Source organism: Uloborus diversus, chromosome 8 (assembly GCF_026930045.1).
Source record: "Uloborus diversus isolate 005 chromosome 8, Udiv.v.3.1, whole genome shotgun sequence".
In the NCBI taxonomy this organism is placed as follows: domain Eukaryota; kingdom Metazoa; phylum Arthropoda; class Arachnida; order Araneae; family Uloboridae; genus Uloborus; species Uloborus diversus.
In genome coordinates, this window is record NC_072738.1 from 147066022 (window position 1) to 147087697 (window position 21676).

The following is a 21676-nucleotide window of genomic DNA, read 5'->3' on the forward strand; positions in this document are numbered from 1 at the left end:
TTTAATAAATAAACTCAGTTAATCTATAAACAGTTATTAGTCAGGCAGACAAAGTTACTGATCTGGGGGTCTTAATAAGTCAAGATTTGAAGTTTAGCCAACAGTGCAGCATTGCTAGTAACAAAGCCAATAAGGTGCTTGGGTTTATCAATAGATCTATTTCAAACAAATCTAAAGAAGTTCTTCTGCCCTTATATAGAAGTTTGGTAAGACCTCATTTGGAGTATGCTGTTCAGTTTTGGTCTCCTTATCTTAAGAAAGATATTAATGTATTGGAAAGGGTTCAAAGGCGGGCTACAATGCTAATAAATGGACTTTCTCACTTAGACTACGATTCCAGGCTTAGAAGGCTAAAAATGTACAGTCTTGAGCAAAGAAGCGACCGAGGAGACATGATTCAGTTGTTTAAATTTATTAAAATGAAAGATGTTACGGGGCTGAAGTTTAGCACTGAAAACAGGACAAGGGGTCATTGTTTTAAGCTATTTAAATCTCAGGCTAACATGGGTATTAGGAAAAATTATTATTTTAGCAGGGTAGTGGAACCTTGGAACAGCTTACCGCGGAAGAGGTGGTAATGAGCAAGGGAGTAGTAGATAGTTTTAAGAGGGCCATTGATCTTCACTGGGGATTGTAAATTGACTAGGACCAGTCTAGCTGGGCCCAGAGCCTGTTGCTGGTCGTCACTTTTGTATTTGTATTTGTATTGCTATAAACTGGTAGATAACAGTATTTTTGGCAACAGTGAGAAGTCTTCATTTGTACAACTTGTAGCAATTTAGGTAACTTCTTGAGAGTAATCAGTAAATGCAAAAGAAAACGCCTCTGGTGTCGTGAGATTCGCCAAGTATTCGCCAAGTCTAAGTGACACAAATGAAAATGCCTGCCTGCTTTGGGCTAATGGTAACTAAGCCTGAAACAACTGCAGGAAAACTAAACTTCCTAGTTGGAGGAGGGAGCGAATTCGAAGTTAATAATAAATTTAATAATTTGTGAATGGGGACAGTGCTTGCAGGTAGGATAGGATTGATTATCAGTTCGTAACATCTTCATGTTCTTGAAATGTCCAGTACGTAGCCTAGTTATTGTAGAAGAGAGATTTCTTGGGCAGTGAGTTGCCTTGCTGAAATGTTGATTGTAGATCCTTCGCTTGGCAACAGCATTCACGTCTGTGAAGGTAGCTGTTAGAGATTGATCTTGGTCACGTGCTTCCTTTGCAGTGACATCTTCACACTCATTTCCGTCAATTCCGACATGAGCAGGGATCCACTGGAGAACGCAAGATATATGGAGTGAGTGGAGAAGAAATTAATTTCTTGCGTCAGTTTTGTCTCACCGTTACGTATGGCTTCGAGTACAGATTTTGATTCAGAAAAAAATTACAATTTCTTCCATTAGGTCTTTAGTAGGGGAAGAGCGACAATGGGAAAGAGTCGATTGCACTATTTTTTGCACTATTCGTTGTAATAGGTGTTCCATTGAAGATGTTAAATTACTTATAATTACACTTTTTCCCTTTTTTCTTTATTCCCTATTTCCTTTACTCCTTTATTCTTTCTGTCGTTAAAAATTTTTCAACCTGTGAAGTTTAATGGGGAAAACCGAAAATTCATATGAAAACTTGTTGCTTTTCTGTAAATTTTTAAAATGTGTCAAAGACTTTTCGGACACGCTTCATATGTATTTTAACACTCAAATCGGTCTTAAGAATTCGATCATTTATAAAACTAAAAACATTTGCTAAAATTTTGATTTAGCAAACAGTTATCATTTGTGGGACCCCTGTCAAAGAGAGAGGGTTCCATGGAACCCAGGTTAAAGACTTATGCTCTGTAGTATAACTGATTACTCCGTGCGTCTTTGAGAGCTACAGTTATGCATAAAGTTCAGATTTTTTTTTTCATGTATTTTATTATTATTAAGTCAATCAGGCAATAATGGCAGTGCACAATGCACGACGCTTGTTGCGTGAATCAGCTAACAAAATCAGCGCATTCCGTGACATACTACTCGCGTGACGATTTCGATATTGCAGTTGGCTTGACAGCATTCCCATAGCGATTCTTGACGCCTCTCAGAATCGTATGCGCTTCGATGACGTCGCACGAAGAAGTGGAGCTCAAGTCCCCCTTTCCCATTATACCTCCAGTCAAAGACTCGAAATGGTAAGTCATGAATAAAAGTTTATTTTAGAAAACCAAAAAAAAATAAAGACATGAATGTAAGTGAAAGTGAAGGTTTTTCAATTTGAAAGGTGATAAAAAGATCGCGGGGGGCGGGGGGCGGGATACTCACAAAAAATAAAGGTAGGTGAAATGGAGCTATTTGAAGCCTGGTGTATAGAGAAATAGCAAAAAAAAAAAAGCTCAAAAAAATAATGTTTCACGGCAAAAAAAAATGCTTTACCCCAGAAAAAAAATTAAGAAAGAAAATCTGTTTCATCGCAAGAAATATGTTTCACAGCAAGATTTTTTTTATTTATTTAAAGAATGCTGTCAATGCCATACGTTTTTGTGAGGAATAAATAAAATTTACCTCTTAAAAGACCTGTTGGGTGAAAGTAATTTAAGACCGTATGCAGCGATAAAAAGCGCAAAAAATATACTTCCATTGCAAAAAAAAAACATGCTTTACCGCAAAAAAAAAAATGTTTCACCGTCGTGCGATTTGGACGTCGTGAATGAGTTCTAGTTTCGACATGGAAAAAGAATGCTGTCACAACAAATATACCGCAGGGACAGATTCAGGAAATTTTCAAGGAGGGGGCGATTATTTTTTACTCTTTATTCTTGGGAACTTCAATTTCTAATAATTTTCGGAGGAGTGTACTAAACCCCGTCTCTTAAACTTACGTAATCAAAGGTGTGTCCTACAGTTGTGTTTCTTTCGAAAAATATAAACGATCTCTAAGATCGTCTCAAGTTGAAGTTTTGGAACTTTAATTTCGTAAAAGATCCTTTAGAAAGTTCCAATCCCCATCTCTGGACCAGAGTAATAAGAGACGGACTACAATTTCGTTTTCAAAGACTTGAATTTCGACAAAGAGCACCCTTTCTCCTTACGCCATTGGAAATTATGAAAAGTTGCGTTTTTGGAACTTTAATATCGTAAATATAACTGAAGAAAGTTCCTGTATCTCGGCTCAAGGAGGGGGGATCACCCCCCCCCCCTCCTTTGTATCCGTCTTTGGTATACGGTGATATGCGTTCAATCAAGTGCAGTCAAACTCGCTTAGAATGATCACGAAGGGACCGCGGTATTAACTCGTAATAATCGAGTGGTCGTAAAAAACGGACTCGTGAAAAAATTATAAAAATTTATATATTCTAGCTTTATCATTTATACATTTTTGTACAACACCAAAAAAGTTGGTTATTTACTGCGAACTGTCCTCTTTTCTTTTTTCTAATTGTTTTCGAGGAATATGTGGTACGAAAAAACATTGTTATTTGTATCAGTGGCTTCAAAATACTTCGTATTTTTTCTGCACTTAAGAGGTTCTGAGTATGTTGAGTGCTGCTAAACTTCAAATTCTTCACATTTGTTGTTATTGTGGCCGCTTTAATTTATTTTTTTCATCCGCATTAGCTTGACTTTGAGCTAAGTATCCTAGGAAGTATATCTTGGAAATATATAACTTTCGTTTTAACAAATATATAATTTTTAAATGTTCTTCTACTCCACGATTTTTTTTAAAAAGGGATCGTCATCACTTGTTCTCAAGATTTATGTCAAATCTGTTAATTTTCGGTTGAATTCAAAATGTTTATTGAATTTTTCCAAAGCTTGGATTATCTCTTCTGAAGTGGAAAGAACAGTTTACAGAAGTTTTATGAATCACAAAAGTATTGCTCGCTTTAAGCGGGGCTTGCTCGTTAAAAGCGAGTTATGCTCCAATAGACTTAACATTGTACCAACCAAATCATTTTGTTTTCCTCACTAAATCCATGTTCTCGTTACACCAGCGTCGTTATAAGCGAGTTTGACTGCAGTAGAATTTCTCAATCGTCAAGCTCAATATCAGTTGCTATATAGCATGGACTGAATTTTTACCGAAAAAAAGTGTTGGAACCCTGTTGTCCCAACAACTTATTTTGACACGCCAATAGTCAGGATTTCGCCTAAAATGTTTAAATTCGCATAATGCAAATGAAGCCTTGCATGAAGCTATAAATTGCACTTTTTCATTGTGGATACATTATCACACTTCATTGTGGTCCCTTTCATCGTGGATAGATTATAACACTTGATCTTGGTCACTTTCAGCGCGGATAGATGATAGCACTTCTTCTTCGTCACTTTCATCGTGGATAGATTACAACACTTCATCTTGGTCACTTCCATGGCGGATAGATTATAACACTTTATCTTGGTCACTTTCATGGTGGATAGGTTATAACACTTTAATTTTAATGTAATGGATTTGGAGTCGTTGTTTATTTGAACTTTTCTTTTTTTGAATTTGTTAAAAAATATCTACATTTTCTTCTGGTGCACGAAAAAAAAGGGGGGACCGAAGTGTAGAGGTTATAGAGGACGTGACACCTAAGCCTGTTTTTTTTTTTTTTTTTAATTGGGCTATATTACTTACTGACTTCTAATAAAACTAATTTAATAACTTCTAACTTCTAAAAATGTGGAATATGGCATCGAAAATCAGGACGGATGACCACCGTAGACTTCCTTTTTCCATTTTAAAGTTCCATTCTTGTGAAATAAGAGGAGAAAAGTGCATTTAATTGGGGGGAATTTTTATTTTTTACTTCCGTAAAATAAGTCAGTTCACCCTATAGAAAATCATCTTTCAATCGATCATTAACGTTTAACGCTGAGAAATGAGGGGGCAAGGCCCCTTTGCTTTTGAACGAGATAGGCGGTTTTCCTCCTTCCTCCTCCCCCCCTCCCTCCCCCTATGAGCCACCTATGTTATCAGAAATCAATTAATTGATGCTCTTAGTCACACGTTTAATTTCATTTATAATGTAAGGCGCTGTCCCTAAATGATATCATTCTTTTTTTAAACCCCCTTCTCTCCTTTGTTACCAAGTGTCACACTTCACCGAACCTCCGAACCTCCTTTTGTCGCATGTGACACTATATTTTTCAAACCTATTGCTTTGAAAAAATATTTTCTTTCAGCCAAGATGTGTGATGTCACGTTTGTTGTTTCCCCCTCCCTTCCTTTTGTCAGTAATATTTTCCTCAGTCAACTCCTCCCACGAATCCCCTTCCCCCTCAAAGAGTGACATCGTTTATGGAAAACACCTAACCAAAAATCGAAAGGATTTTTTCATAACTTCCTTTTTTAAAATCATAAGCATGGGTTTGCTTCTGACCTTACGCAAGCTAATTAATAGTAATTTTAGTAATTATTAGTAATTTTCTACCTTAACACCACCAAACCTTATGCAGTAAAGCTTCATTTATACGTTTTACAAGAGACTGGACTTGAAACGCCGTACAAATGAAAAGGATGTATAATCGAAACATTAACAAAGGGATTTTTAAGGGTTTAACCGTATTAATGAAAATTTATGAAAATATTGCAGTTTTAATGTTCTAAAAAGTTTTTTCTGTGGGTAACTTTTACAAATTAATCTGTAATGTTTTTTTTTAAGTATTAATGGAATTTTTAAATAAATATTCCTTTTGAGTAAAAAATGCTTTGCATACTTCTAATGTTCATGTAATTATGTCACCTTTAATCGATATATTTACAAGGGATGAGTTTCCTGTAAACACTTTTTCATCGTTTTCCAACCTGCCGATTGCATTAATGAATTGATAAAAGCATTATTACTTCTTAAAATATTTAAAATCTTTAAAAATCTTAAAATATTTTTCCCAAGTGTTTTGGCAACACTTTTTTTTCTTTTTCCATTATATGACTTTCTACGAATGAGTTAATTTCCCCTCACTAGAAACAGGGCCGTGCACAGGAAGGGAGAAGGGACACCTGTTATCCTGGGCCCGAGCCTGAAGGGGGCCTAAGATTTTTAAAATTAGGGGTGAACTATATGTAGGAACGTAGGGGTAAACAATATGGAGAGGGGCCCATAAAAGTGATTTGTGACAGCCCCCAAAATTTCTGTGCACGGCACTGGCTAAAAATCAAGAACAATTGAAAATTTAGAAATTTTTGAATTTTAGGGATCGATTTTTTTCGAAACAAATGTATTTTAAACTAATGGAAATGAATCGAGAGTTTATGGAAACGGATCATAAATCTAAACGACGCATAACCGCAAGTACGGATCCAGAAAGTTTTCAAAGAGGAGGCAGTTGATTTTTTTTTTCTTTTTGAAACTGACCTCTTAATGCGTATCTGGCCAAGGACGCCCATATAAAGGGGCAAGGGGGGCTCAAGCCCCCCTTTGAAATTAGAACTTTCTTGCTTTTAGTACTTTTTTCTTTGCAAAAATGTAAAAACATTTCTTCTCCAGTCATTAATGAATAAGTTATTAAAAATGTCATATTTTAATGACTCTAATCTGTCCTGAAATCAGTTTCCACGGGGAAAATATCCAGCTAAGCCATGGGGAAAATATTTGAGCTCCCCCCCCCCCTTGCAACTTTGCAGATGGGCGCCCATGTATCTGGCTTACACCTGAGAGCCCCCCTCCCATGTGTAAAGAGGCATGTCACAGGGGTTTTTTCTAAAGCAACGAAAATATAGAAATTTAGCCAAGGAAGTTCCTCAAAACGCTCTTTTCCTTTTCTGTTGAAAGAGATATTCTAAAATCGTATTTCAAGATTTCATTATTTAATAATTCCAGGGGAATGTTTCAAACACCCCTTCCCCCTTACATCATCGAAGGTCTTCTAAAATTACGCTTTTTGAAACTTCAGTTTCGAAAAATTACCAAAAGATAGTCACTGAATCCATTATTTCCCCTAACAGTACTCGAGATGCCTACAATCGCGTCTTTGTGATTTACATTTTGTAAAAACCCCAGGGGGAGTTTTGCAAAATTCTTACTCCTAATATCGCCTGAAATTGCCTTTGAAACTTCAAATCTGAAAAGTTTCTGGAAAGGAATATCGAACCGCATTCCTTTTCATAACATCATCAAAAAGGGCCTACACCAGCATTTTAGGACTTCAATTCGTAAAAATTGCCAGTACATGGTCCTTCAAAGGAGGGGCGATCGCCCCTCCCTTGTATCCGTCCTTGTATAACCGAGAGACGTATAAACGATGCTTTACTGCGGTTTCAAATTTCATATGAAAGCATATCACAATATTTCTCCGATGCATGCTTTAGGAATGAGCCGCCGTCTTCTGCGGATGGTCAGAGTCAGCCCCTGACACCACCACCACTGAAACCGGACATTGGAGAACCGCATCCGCGGCCTTATTTTGTGGGGCCGGAATTAAATTTCATCAAACCTTACAAGCCGAAGAAAAAACAGGTAGGGGCACATTTTTCTTGAGAATATAATATTGCTCGGGCATGTGAGACGTCTGAATATTTTCGTTGTATAAAACAAATGTGCATTAGGGTGATACTTATTTATGCCTGATTTTTTTTTTCTTAATTAAATAAACGACGCCCCCTAGTTTTGTGAAACTTTAATCAAAAGCACGAATGCAAAATTGAACTGATTCGGCTAATAATAACACGTGCCCCAAGGACGTTGAATTTGAACGGTTGAATCCACGGTGTCCATCTTGAGGGAACGAAATGTTTCTCTGTCGTTTCGACTGAAACGGGTGCTGAAGAGTGGTATGCATGACCCAAATTCATTGGTGCACTTGTAAGCTATACGGTGGTGTCGCTACAGAGGTGGGCGAGGGGGGCAGTCCGTAACCCGTCTGGGGAGGGGGTGACACCCAAAGTAAAATCGCAAGTTTTTGAAAAATATGAAGCCAAAATGGATTTTTAAGATTTCAAATTTGAAAATTCTCCGCGGGAAAACCCGCAGACCTCCCACTTTTACTTGTTTTTTGTACATTAGCCCACTTAAAATTCCGTTATAACACAAATGTAGTTGCTTCTGAAAATTGCATAAATTTCGTGTTTTCATGTTTGCATAAAATGTTCTTTTGCGTTTGTAGGTGGCGGGGGGGGGGGGATAACCAAAATTAACACCCCGGGTGTCACCCATGCTAGGTGCGCCACTGGGCTATAACGTGTAAAATTTCGTAGAATGAGAATGTGAGGTTTCTTGGTCAGGAAGTGACAGCATCTATTGGAATTCGAAATTACTTTAAATACACTGGTGGGCAGTTTCCAAGAACGGATGTCAATTGCAGCGTTAGCAACCACAAAATGGAAGACAAGGAAATTTGGAAATTAGTATAAGTGAGGGATACAGTAATACGTGTTGTTTGTATGCAAATTTTGGGTTCACGACGTTATTCGTTACGTGATAGCATAGCGCTGATGAGCGATAAAGGATTTGGCGATTAAGGACCTTTGCTGTTCAAAGACAGAGTTTGACAGGAAAAAATCAATTGACGACCTTAAAATTTTCTGTCTGTCTTCCTGAACCACTTAAATGATTTACCGGGTGGTCGTATTACTGGCAAAACTGAAGAAGGGCAAAAAATATCAGATGTTGCCAGGGAGTTCGAAGTCAGCCACAATGTTGTTTTAAGGCTTTAGCAATGTTTGTTGGTTGAAGTTTGTTGTTTGAAAATTGAATGCTGTTTTAAGTCATTTCGAAAACATGCAATAAGTAACAAACGTTACGGGGGAGGTGTGTTTGCCGTACGACGTCCAGAAGATAGGTACATAGTGCTAGCAACAAAAAGATACCGGCACAGCACAGCTACCGGGGTAGCAAAGCCGTTTCTTGCTGCTACTGACAAACAAATATCCCGAAAAATTGTAGCCAGACGTTAGCATGCAGTGGCAGTATACGTCAGCAGAAGATAGGTACATAGTGCTAGCAACAAAAAGAAACTAGCACAGCACAGTTAGCGGGGTAGCAAAGCAGTTTCTTGCTGCTACTGAAAAGCCAATATCCCGAAAAAACTGTAGCCAGACGTTAGCATGCAGTGGCAGGCTACGTCAGCAGAAGACAGGTACATAGTGCTAGCAACAAAAAGAAATTGGCACAGCACAGCTACCGGGGTAGCAAAACAGTTTCTTGCTGCTACTGACAAGTCAATATCCCGAAAACCTGTAGCCAGACGTGCCAATATGCAGTGGAAATATGCTCCCGTCGATTTATTTCGTACATGCCATTGCTCTAGGTTAGCGTTTCGCTTGTTTGCAATAGTGTCGTCTGCACCGAAATTGGAGGGAAGTCGACTGGGCTTGTGTACCTTTCTCAGATGAATGAAGGTTCAGACTGTCGCCTGATTGTGGAACGACATTTGATCTGGCGTGAGAGTGGTACTTCATATAGGCCGGCAAACATTAAAGAAAACGACCAATATCCTACAAGTTGTGTCATGGTGTGGTTGGGATCATGAGACATCCTATCTACGCCTATAATCCTATGAATGTAGTCCGTAAAATAATTTCAAGCTAAGGTAACAATAATTTCAAATTTATCTAAGTGAAAAAAAAATATATTTTCTCTTTTTCTTACTCTACAAGATCGAACTGCAGTGTTGCTAGATTGGGGGAAATTTCCCCATTTTGGGGAAATCTGGTGCTCTCTGGGGAAATTTTGGGGAAATGGGTTTTGAGGGGAATTCTTTGGGGAAAAATTTATTTCTTGGGGAAAACTTGGGGGGGAAAAAAACTCGGGATTTTTTTTTTTTTTTTTTTTCGTATTTAAATTCGCGTCTTGACATCTAGTAGTTACATTGTTTGTATCAAACAGCGTTGGTTTAGCTTTGCTCAACTTTATGGATTTCGCATTATGAGGAATATTATTCTACGGAATTCTCATTAATAGTTCTGCGTGAGTAACTAATTGATAAGTGAAAAAGGCAAAAATAAGTATGATAAAGAATGTTCTTGTATAAATACATACAAAAATCGTAGTTTAAATGTACATACAGAAGCAGAATAGTAAATGCGAGTAGAAAAAAAAATATTTGGTTATTTCTTAGCTCTCGGTCAGGCGCTTGTAGTTATGACTAGTGGCACCCGTACGGCTTTGCCCGTAGTAGAAAATTAAAAGGTATTTTCGTTCACCTGTATATTTACAAATAATGCATGATGAATTTCTCGCCAATTGGCTTTCCCACGTTACGGTTCCACATTATGATAACTTGGTAATTTAGTTGTCCATCTTATGATAATTTTGCTCGGGAAAATTTTCTTAAAATTGGAATAGCAAAAGAACAAAATCGAATTTTCAAAAAATCGCTTAAAGGTGCACACCCCCCATGCTACAAACTAATTCTTTGCCAAACTTCATGAAAATCGGTCGAACATTCTAGGTGCTATGCGCGTCACAGAGATCCTGACAGACAGAGATTCTGATAAAGAGAGAGAGATCCGAACAGAGAGACTTTCAGCTTTGTTATTAGTGAAGGTAAAAAAAAGATAAAGAAGACAAAAAAAAAAAAAAAAAGCGAAAATGGGAAGAAAAAAAAAGTTGGGGAATTTTATAAGAAAATTTGGTTATTTGGGGAAAAAACATTTTTTTAAGAGACAAAAATATCAGAGGAAGTCGATTCATTTTATGAAAATATTAGTGAAAAAATAATTTTTGAATTTGGGGAATTTTGATAGAAAACATCGTGTTTTGGGGAAAAGTTGGAAGGGAATTGGGGAAATCTGTATTTGACCATCTGGCAACACTGTCGAACTGTATGTGAACATAAATTGTTCTAGAATGATGATTTTAACTCGTTGTTTTTATTTTCAACTCTGAGAAAAGTAAATACGTATGTTCGTTCATTCTTGTGCTTTCTGGTATTTTAATTACAGTCGAGCTCGCTTAATGGAATAGCCAATTTTACACGAAAATTTATTATAATAAGCGGAATATTCCATTAACAGGGATTAAAATTATGGACTTCAACGGTTTGGGACATTGAAAATGTTAAGCGGGATATTCTTTTAACCGATATTCTAATGAGCGGACTTTAATGGAATAGCCAATTTTACACGAAAATTTATTATAATAAGCGGGATATTCCATTAACAGGGATTAAAATAATAGACATCAACGGTTTGGGACATTGAAAATGTATTACATTAAGCGGGATATTCTTTTAACCGATATTCTAATAAGCAGGCTCGACTCGTGAATTGAAGGCAAAGCTTGGGTTCCGGCTCGGTTAATCACTAGTGCTAGACTGAAGAGTTCCAGTAAGAACGAAACTGCAGAAGTCACAAGTGATGTACTTCTGCGCGCTACTCCATTGATGAGCTGAATGTTTAAGCATTTTGTTAAAATACAAAGGTTGCCATTAAACAGTAATACTAATAGCAATCATAATGAGAATTTTGAAAGAAGGCTTTTCTGAAGCAAACATGAAATTCGTTGCTTTCACTGCGCTATAAGATTTCTACCTTTATCTAAAGCCAATAATTATCTTTATCCAAATGGCATCAGTGAATGGCATTTCATCACTTGTGATGCCATGAGCAGAAGTGTATGAAATGAAATTGAATGTGCGCACCAATGAAAATACTTTTTTTTAAATATTAAACTTTTTCGAATTATTTAAAAATTGGTCAAATCGAATGTTTTTAAACATGCTCTTTCAGAAAAAATACTCTTAAAATTTTGGAAACAACCCAATTAAAGCACTTCAATACTGGAAACAAAAATTGAAAATGGTTGGAAACAGATAATGTTCAAAACTTGTTTTGTAGAAAACATGCGTTATTTTCCCTTTTGATGGACTTTTGAACAAAACAACCAAATAGTTAATTTAAACCACTAAATTGAGAAATAATCCACCAAATAAAAAACAAAATATTTAAAGCTTGAAAATTTTAAATATAATAGTGTGCAAACAAAATAAAACTACATTTAAAGATCCATTAAAACGTTAAAAAATCAGCTAAATAGATGGATGCATCGTGTCATTAATAAATGCTAAAAGCTAAAACAGAAAATCAGAAGAGAAGCAAACATGTCAAAACGTAAACGTTATATTTCTATTTTTGCCAAGATAGAAAGTGAATAAAACGCCAAATCAAGTCACGTACTCCAACTTCTAACGAAAAAGTACCAATGTTTATACTGTTTGCATGACCACGGTTTGTATGGAAAGGCAAAAATCCGGTTCACAGTCGGAAATGGAAGCATCTATTAGTTTTTAGGGATTTCACCTTTTGCAGATGTACTCGTATGTTAAGCTCTAAATTAAGCTGAGTCTCATTCAAATGAGCGGAATACGTGCATCAAATTTTTACTTTTCCCCATTATTCAGATAGGGGGCTGTCCATTAATCACGTGAGGCTCGAAAGGGGGGGGGAGGGGTCCAGAAAAAATCACGAAACATCACATAGAGGGAGGGAGGGTTGTAGTAATATATCACGTGTATTTATTTTTCAACAAACGCGCAACGCGCGCAACACTCAGCCGAAAAGCGGCTTGTTGTGTGCGACTTTGATTCGCCGCCGCGCCGTTGCCAAACGAGCGAAGTGAAGTTCTCGATCGCGAGCCGCGAAAAACCGCCCGCGCGCCCACCTGACTCTATTATTCTGTTGTTTTGGCACTGAATACACGCGTAAATTGTTTAACCTCGTACGTTTGTATTAAAACAATGTCTAAAGTAGGTGATCTGTATAAAGACCTATTTGCGGAATATAAGATAGGAAAAAACCTGGTGTAGCTCAAAAAGAATTAAATGAATTGTGGGCTAATGCGAAACAAAAATATACTACAAAAGAAGAATTTATGAAGTGGGCGAATGATCTTTTACTAGATTACCGCCGAAAGTACCCAGCAAAGAAGTATTCCAATATTCTTTTATTGTAGTTTTTCATTATTAGATGATACTTATGCCTGTATTTTATAAATATTTAAAAAGAATAATAAGATTTTTCGTAGTTACTAAAAATGCACGTGATATAGTAGGGGGGGTAGTCTTCAACCTCACATGTATCACCAAGGGAGAGGGGGGGTTAAAAAATGCCCCGAAAAAATTACATGATTAATGGACGGTCCTAGAGACCTTAACTGGACGTTTGCCAATTCCAAACAATCTGTCATTAGATTTGCATGTAGACATCGCTTATTTTATGAAGTATTGATCACAAAAAATCTTATAGGCTCCCCGTCCTGTACCTGTTCCGGTACCATCTGTCAACGTTGAAAGGTAAGTTAGCTTAAGTTGCATTTTAACTGCTTAGTAACTTCAAAGTACGTCAGAAATGGATGCAAATTAAATCTTTACTAATAATAAAGCTGAAAGTCTGTGTCTGTTACTCACATAGCGCCTGGATCGTTGGGCAAATTTTCATGAAATTAGGCACAAAATTATTTCGTAGCATGGAAGTGAGCACCTAGAAGCGATTTTTCAAAAATTCGATTTTGTTCTTTTTCTATTCCAATATTAAGCCACCATTGATGGATTTAATTACAACATGGCAACTCTGCAAAATGGACGAGTGAATTACCATACAATGGACGATCAAATTACCAAAACATGGACGATCAAATTACTAAAACATGGACGAGCAAATTACCAAAACATGGACGAGCAAATTACTATAACATGGACGAGCAAATTAACATAGCATATTCGCGAGAAATTCATCATCCATTATTTGTAAATATACAGGCGATCCAAACGACCTTTTAATTTTCTACTTCGAGCAAAGCCGTGCTTTTACCGCTAGTTATTTTAATAAAAGTAATGCAGCTTTATTGCAGAAATGAAATTTCTAAATGTTTAACAACACCCCTTTTGTACTTCACAACATCGCAAATTTTATCATTTATGATATTGCATAGAATGTTACACTGTAGCGGTTTCAGCAGCTTCAAACAGAATTACTGAACGATGCAATAAACTGGGTATAGTATGTCCAACTCATTTTCTTTTTTTCTTTTTTTTTTTTTTTTTTTTTTGTAAAAGTAGGGGACCCCGCCCACTGCTCGCTGATGCTCACCAACCCCTGAAGATTGCTTCGAAATCTTACTTAATTCGCAAAAATTCAAATCGTCTTTTCATTAGAATCAAATTAGAAAACGCGTTACGCAGTTCCGTTTCGAACAAAATGAAATTTTCCCTCTCCCTCTCGTAGAAAGCAGAATTTAAGTAAAGAACTCATAATTGAACACAATCCCGCTGCCTCCCGATGACAAAAAGAACTTGATGGAAACATACATAGCCGAGATATCAAACAAAAAGAAAAAAAAAAAAGCGCTTTTAAGAGCACCCTTTTCCCTTGTTCCAAACTAACTTGTACCCTTGCTCAGCTACAGCTGCAGCTGTAAAGGGGCTCCTGAGCATTCCAAAACGGCAGTTTTGTACGTTTGAAAAGTAGCTTCGTGAACTCTGGTAATATATTTTGCTCTTTAGCAACGGGCATGAATTGAGTTGAGCGTATGACTTTTCGCTAAAATAAAAAACCTAATATTTGCTGTTCTAATTATTCTCAACTCCAGAGCTCGAATACGCTACCTTGCGGTGATTAACAGTACTAAAGAAAAAGGTAAAACATTCCATTCCACGTGTTTTCTTTGGAGTAAATTACAGACTTCAGACAGCTTGTGGTGTAATGTAATTTCAGAAGAATAGAAAAGAAAGCTTCCTACAAACATGTACAACCGTCATTCACTAAGCGTCAAAGCAAGATATAAGTTACAGCATTTGTTTGTTTTACCTTTTTCATCCGCCATTAGACAGTGGCTCCAGCGCTTCCTATAGTTTATTGGAGTTGCGAATTTAAGAACTCCAGAAACAATTTGAAGCAGGAAAAATAAATGTGTTTCGAACGACGTAGAACGTTAAAGGGTGTGGGAAATTTTTCATCCCTTTAATAAGCAATTTACATGAAATTTGGCTTAAAATATTAATTTCAAAAAAAAAATTAGAAATTTAAAATAAGGAACCCCAGGGGCAATCTGCCGGGTCTCGAAGTAATTTTGTACACAATTTCAAGCCTATAAGTTCTCTGGGGTCTCCTGAACGCAGGCCCGCCACAGACATCCTTACACAATTAATTTCACGTTACTTTTAAAAACATATTTCATAACCTTGCCGGGTGAGTAAAGAACTGGGTCTTTTAAGTTTCTTTGAAAAAAAATCTTGATAGTGGCGCAAGAGGCCTGCCCATGAATGATGTCACACTTTTTTTCATCCTGGCTTTTTTTCAACCCTTTGGCCCCCTCCCCCGCCCCTTTGTCGCAAAGCACCACGCTTTATCTCACCTCCCCCCCCCCCCTTTTTTTCACAAAGAATCACACTTCACCTTACCCAGTGTTGCCAACTGCTCTGCATTTTGCGGAATTGTTCCGCAAAAATGGCGAAACTCCGCGGCTCCGCAAAGAAGTTCTTGAGCTCCGCATTTCTTGGCCGAAAATTTTCAAGCTTAAATTTTGCTATTTTATCATAACAAGCATGTAAATATGAGAAATTAACGATGCTTATGCTCAAAGATTGAAATAGTGTTTAAAGCTGTTTTATTTATTTAAAAACGACTATTTTCATATTCGTGCTTAAAATGATTTATTGAAGCTATAAAACAATTTTAGATAAGTAATTTAAGTTATTTTTATAAAAAATACTGAAGTGCTCAGAAAAATTTTAAATTGCTCCGCAGAATCACCACAGATGCTCCTCAAATTGTTTTTCCGAGGTTGGTAACCCTACTTTACCTCCTCCCTCCCACCCCTTGTCACAAGTCCCACTGTTTTTCATAATAATTTTTCCTATAAAACATGCGTGATGTCACACTTCTTGTTAATCCCATCCCTCCCGCTTGACACGAGCTGTCACAATTTCATGACCCCCTTCAAATGCGTGACATCATTTATGGACAATGCCCAAGTTTACCAAAGTGACTCAAATTGCTCCGTATAATTATACTTAAAGTATTCATTGCAAAAATGTAGTGTTTTTATTTCCATTTAAAAAAAATAAAATAAGATTTCCTTTCAATAAGAATTTTTTATCAAACGAGCTGTTCCGTATCTGTATTACTATATGCATGTACTCCTGTTATACTAAAGCTGTTAATTTATTTATTTATTTGTTTATTTTTTCATGCTGCTTGGTATTCAAAAGCTCAAAGGTAAGTGTGCTGACATAATTTCGATGAAACTTCATTTCAAATAGGCAGGGCCTGATTAGCACACAGGCCAACTAGGCCTAGGCCTGGGGCCCCATCTACCTAAGGGGCCCCAAATTTTCTAAAAAATTAGGCATAGCATTGCAACTATAAAAAAAAAACATGTATTTTTAACAAAAATAAAAAATTATGACATTTATTAATCGGAAAAAAACTTCTTCAATGGGATTTTTTAATCATTCTGCCAGAAACGAATTTACTTTGTCACAACTATGAGGGGGCCCAAAGGGGATTCATAACTGTAAAGTATAAGTGATTTATACATAGCTCTGTGATTAGACAAAGAGGCCCCCAAAAGTGCATTTGTACCCTAAAACTGTATTTAATCATTTTTTTTATTTATTTTTTTTTCTTTTTTTTTTTTTTTCACTTTATAGTCTTCAGAGGCCTCCAAATTAATGTGGGCCTAGGGCCTCACTTTAGTTAGTCGGGCCCCTGCGAATAGGGTATTGTTAACTAAGCGCATTGCAGTTTTGCAGCACCCTTAAGTTCAGGAACAATAAACAAAAAATTAAAGCTAAGTACCTATACTTTGAAAAAAAAAAAACCTATACTTTGAAAAAAATAAAAGCTTTCGAAATCGCTTTTCAAGCTGATGACTTGAACAAAATAAATTCTTACTAAAACCGGCATGAAAGTGTACTACTTGAATCAGAGTATTTGCTATACTTTTAACCATTGAGAAGAGATAAAAATGAAATGAATGAAGGCTTTTCATTCGTGAAGGAAAGACCTCAAGTCATGTGATCGATTTTATAATGCGAAGCATTGGAAGAAATTAGGTTATTTTGCCAGTCTCTCGCAAAGCGTGCAAACCATTCGTCGTTGTTGAGTAGCGTGGCAACGAAGTAAAACGATTGTTTCTGATTTTCTATACCAGACTATGGTCTCACTAGATGGCGCTGACGCTTTCGGGCCTTGACAATTTATGACTTTTCTATGTTAAACCGATGCAACTACGATCTGCTGCTCTGTGCATTAACCAATCAATGACAAGTTTCAAAGTTGGTTTATTTTTGATTGGACGTCGCCTATTTTGACCGCCAAGAGGCGCTGAACAGAATCGTTGTATCCAACAATCAATGGTAACAGATGGAAACAGGGATTTCCCATAGCGCCCCTCTTTGTTGCCATGAGTTTCAGCGATTGCCACGGCCTATATGAGTAAGCGAAATTTAGTGGGGCCATGACCAGACATTGATGATGACAAATCACTAGAAAAGTTTGACGACGGACAGATGGCGGATGACCTTGAAGCGGAAGCATCATTTGAATCATTTGTAATTGGTAGAATCAGCCAGAAAGTGTCGAGTAGTGAAAGGCGTTCTCGCTGATTCTATCTATCGCAAAATACTAACAAACAACCTATTAAAGCTTGACCACATCATTTGTATCATTTACTTGGGTAAAATGAGCCAGAAAGCGCCGAGTAGTAAGGGGCAGGTTCTTGCTGATCCTATCTGTTACAAAATAATAACAAACAACCTATTAGTAATAGTAAGGGCCGTTCAAAGAGCTGATGGCGCCCGGGGCAAAAGTTTCCTGACGTCCCCCCACCCCCTATACACACAGAAAAATCAAATTAGTTATAACATCAGTGCATAATACGCGTGAGCACGTTATACTTGATTTTTTTTACGTATTAATGAATAGAACAATCAGAGGGCTATGCATAATACAATTTAAAACGCAAGTAATGAATCCGTTTCTAATATTTGTGAAACATTAATACCTCAAAAACTTTTTGAATGTTAAAAATCCAAATATTTATCCACTAGATAAAATACAAACAATTAAAATTGAATTAGTTATTCATATTGATCAAGCTAAGAACACGAATAAATAATTTGTTGATTTTAAATAGAAAATGCATCATCGAAGTTAAATGCATCAAAATTAAATATCAATCTGTACTCATCGAATGATTCTTTTCAAGAGTTTTTTGGTTTTACCTATACCAACTCAATACCAGCTTCTATATACGTTAAGAACAAAGATGTCATTCCTTTGCATCAAATATTTGTAAGTTTTAGGGAAAAGCCCACAAGTACTCAATAACATCGAGAATGGCTAAGAATTGCGTGTTTAGAGCTTTCGTTTTTGAATTTCGAAAAATCATTGGTCCTAATATTACAAAATATGGCCTTACAATTGCGTTTTAAGACTTGAGTTTAAGAAAATATTCGTGCAAGGGTCCCCATACAGCCTTTCCTTAATATCACAAGCAATAGGTTTTTTAAACGACACTTACAAAAAATTTAAGTGGAATAGCTCCTGAATGAAAAACATTGCGTAAATTTTTTTGAGCATAATTTGAATAATTTTCCAGGGAAATGCTCCAGATCCGCCTATCCATAAAATCTTCAAAGTTTGTCTTCGAAAGTTTCATTTTTCGAAAGTTTCATTTTTGAAACTTCAATTTCGAGAACTGCAGAGAGGGAGAAGGGATTGATTTCAATCTGTTTAAAAAAAACAATCTATCGGAAACAGTCTCTGAGCTCCCTCCCTTATTCTAACGTCAATAAACATGGCTTATAATCGCGTTTTTAAAACTAAAATTGCGTTTTTAAACCTAAAAGTGTCAACATTTTGACCGGACACCTTTGCACCTTTTTCCTATCCGATCAATTAAAAAAAGTTTTTTGTTCTTTCAATGTTCCCTCCGAAAACTTTTTTCTGGTTACATCACAGTAAGCAGGGACAGAATTCAAGCAAATTTGGTGGGAACTAGACAAAGGAGAAGTACCTTTTGTTTGATTCTCAACAGTTATATTCTGAGAAATTGTATCTGCTTCAGTCATACAAAAGAAACGAATGTTTTTAAGACTTAGAAAGAGGAATGTTTTCGTGCCCTAGGGAAAAACCACTAATTTTATACGATCGGGGCATTTTATACGATAAGGGGAGCCACAAGGCGCCCTTCATTTCGTTTGAATGTCGTCGCGTTCCGTCGAAACCAAGGGCGCCTTGCGGCGCCCCCTCATTTCGTGGTGCCCGGGGCGATTGCCCCTCTCGCCAACCGTTCGGACGGCCCTGCTAATAGTACAAATGATGTTTCCACTTCAGTCATCTGCCACCTCTCCGTGGTCAAGCTTTTACTTGACCAATAGTACGTGCCAAAGCCAAAACATGATGTTACATGTGTAATTCAAAACATACGTATCCCAAAGAGATGTACGCGTTGGTCTCAAATAATTATAATGATTCACTCATCTTTGATTTATTTTAAAGCGAACCATTGCAAAACACAGATGAATTTGATGAAATTGCTACTGATATTCAAAACATCAACTTGCATCTATTTAAGTTCGTCTTTTATTTATTTATTTACTTGTTTACTGCCAAGCGCAAAAGCCGTATCTACAGCTGAGCTCAAAATGAGAAATTCCCGTTTATACGGTTTTGTGCCCCCATGTATTTGATTCAGATGCAACTGTTTTCAGATGTTTTAGAAAAATATTCCCCATTCACAACTGACATTACAGCACTGTAATTACGTGAAATATGTGACAAGGAACTACCTGGTGATCATAACTCAATTTCGATTAAAAGTCAGATACGACTTTTGTGCTTAACACGGTAGTATTGTTCTAGTAGGGCAAGAGCCTGTGAGCGCCAGACCTTCCTCATAGTATAAAGTACTGGTTTTGCCCATACTAGAAAATTACTAATCATAATATCTGTACCTCAGAGTCAAAAGGACATAAGTCCAAAAATTGCGATTTTCTGTTTGTTAGTGCATTGAATGAAGAAGCCTATTCCGCTTCGAGCCATGTAAACGTAATTCTTAAAGAAAAAAAAAAAAAAAAAAAACTTTGACATCTTGAATTCAAATTATGTGTTTCGCAATCACGAGCGTGTGTGTGTATGTAGGCGTGTGTGTTTGTGTGTGTGTGGGGGGGGGGGGTATGTGTACCTGCGGGTAGTTGAGTCTATGTGTAGGTGTATGTGTATGTGTTTGTGTGTGTATGTGTAAGTGTCTGTATGTATGCATGTATGCGTTTGTGTGTGTATGTGTAAGTGTCTGTATGTATGCGTGTATGTGTTTGTGTGTGTAGGTGTATGTGTGTAGGTGTGTGTGTGTGTGTGTGTGTGTGTGTGTGTGTGTGTGTGTGTGTGTGTGTGTGTGTGTGTGTGTGTAAATGTAGGCAAGTAAGTGATACAACCTGGAGACGGTTTTCGTTAGATGAGCAGCATCGTGAGGCGGCCGGCTGACGACGCGACGGCGGTGCTGCAGAGGGAGGCTGGAGGAAAATAAAATCATAGGACATCAAAACAGTCAAGTTAGAACAATAAGCAATCGTGATTTCTCAAAAATCCCTTTCAGTTTTTTTGCCAGGGTTAAAAGAGCGCGCGTCCCATCCTTTGCATGTGCCAGAAAAAAGTTTTTCCTCTCTACTGTAAAATAATCCTTGTGTGACTTACGTTCCTTTGGCTCTGAGGTACAGACATGTGCCTCAGAGCCATTCTATTTGATGAAACGATACCCAACGAGTAGGGTCCTATCGCAATCCGTGATTCCGAGAAACATAATTTGAGAATCGGGCGGTTTCCTTTAGTCAAAAGTACTAATTTTAGTCACTGAAATTGATAGAATAAGCAAAAAAAAAAAAAAAAACAACATGGACCCAGAAAATACTTTCATTTTCCCAACAGTTATTTTTTAATTAATTTTTTTAAATGTCCGATTTTTCAAACAAGGCGTGGTCTTGATGACGTCACAAATGATGCACTTTGCCGCATCTTTCTACCGCGATTCCACTTTGTGATAATCAAGAAGCGAATTAAAATTGCGCTCTACGCTTGCTATCAACTAATATCGTTGCCAATATGCGTAAGTAAAGATGCGAATTAAATATTTTGGACCGTGAATGGCAACACAGAATGGCATTTCATCATTTGTGATGTCATCGGACAGAAGCATAAACATTGAAAGCGCGCCGATTTTAGTAATTTTTTAAAAGTATTAAACTTAAACAAATTATTTTAAAAATGGTCAGATCCTATGTTTTTTAAGCATGCTCTTTCAGAAAAAAATAATCTTAAAATTTTGGAAACGACCCCATTCAAGACCTCAAAATTCAAATGAATAGTGGATGTTCATTTTTTTTTTTTTTTTACATTATGTAGGACGAAGATGAGATTTTCAACGCCTGTCTTCAAGAGTGTCTTCATGGAGTTGCATGGGAATATGTGAGGGACAGAAGCCGGGAAGTGTCACGGGAAATGTTCTGTGCACTAGTAAGTACAACTACGAAGTTCGGTTTAACTTCGATTTAACGATAACCGATTTAACGATTTCCTCAATTTAAGGATACATTTCACTGATCCGAATTTATAATTGCATTGAATGTCTGTGTTCCTCAATTTAATGATATCCTTGGTTTAACGATATTTTTTCCAGTCCCTTGACACTCGTTAAATCGGGGTTATACTGTATCATGTATTAATCAAAAAAAATTTCAACATACTGTTTGACCGCGGACTGTCTGTAATTTGGCAATCCGCCAA

General features: G+C 36.9%; 1 long non-coding RNA gene across 1 annotated transcript; it reads left to right on the forward strand.

Moving 5' to 3' along the window:
• Positions 1-7270: 7270 nt before the first annotated feature.
• On the forward strand, positions 7271-21397 carry LOC129227257 (uncharacterized). The gene is made up of 3 exons (XR_008580826.1): positions 7271-7412; positions 13139-13185; positions 21296-21397. It is a non-coding gene; the product is annotated as an uncharacterized LOC129227257 (long non-coding RNA).
• Positions 21398-21676: the final 279 nt, after the last annotated feature.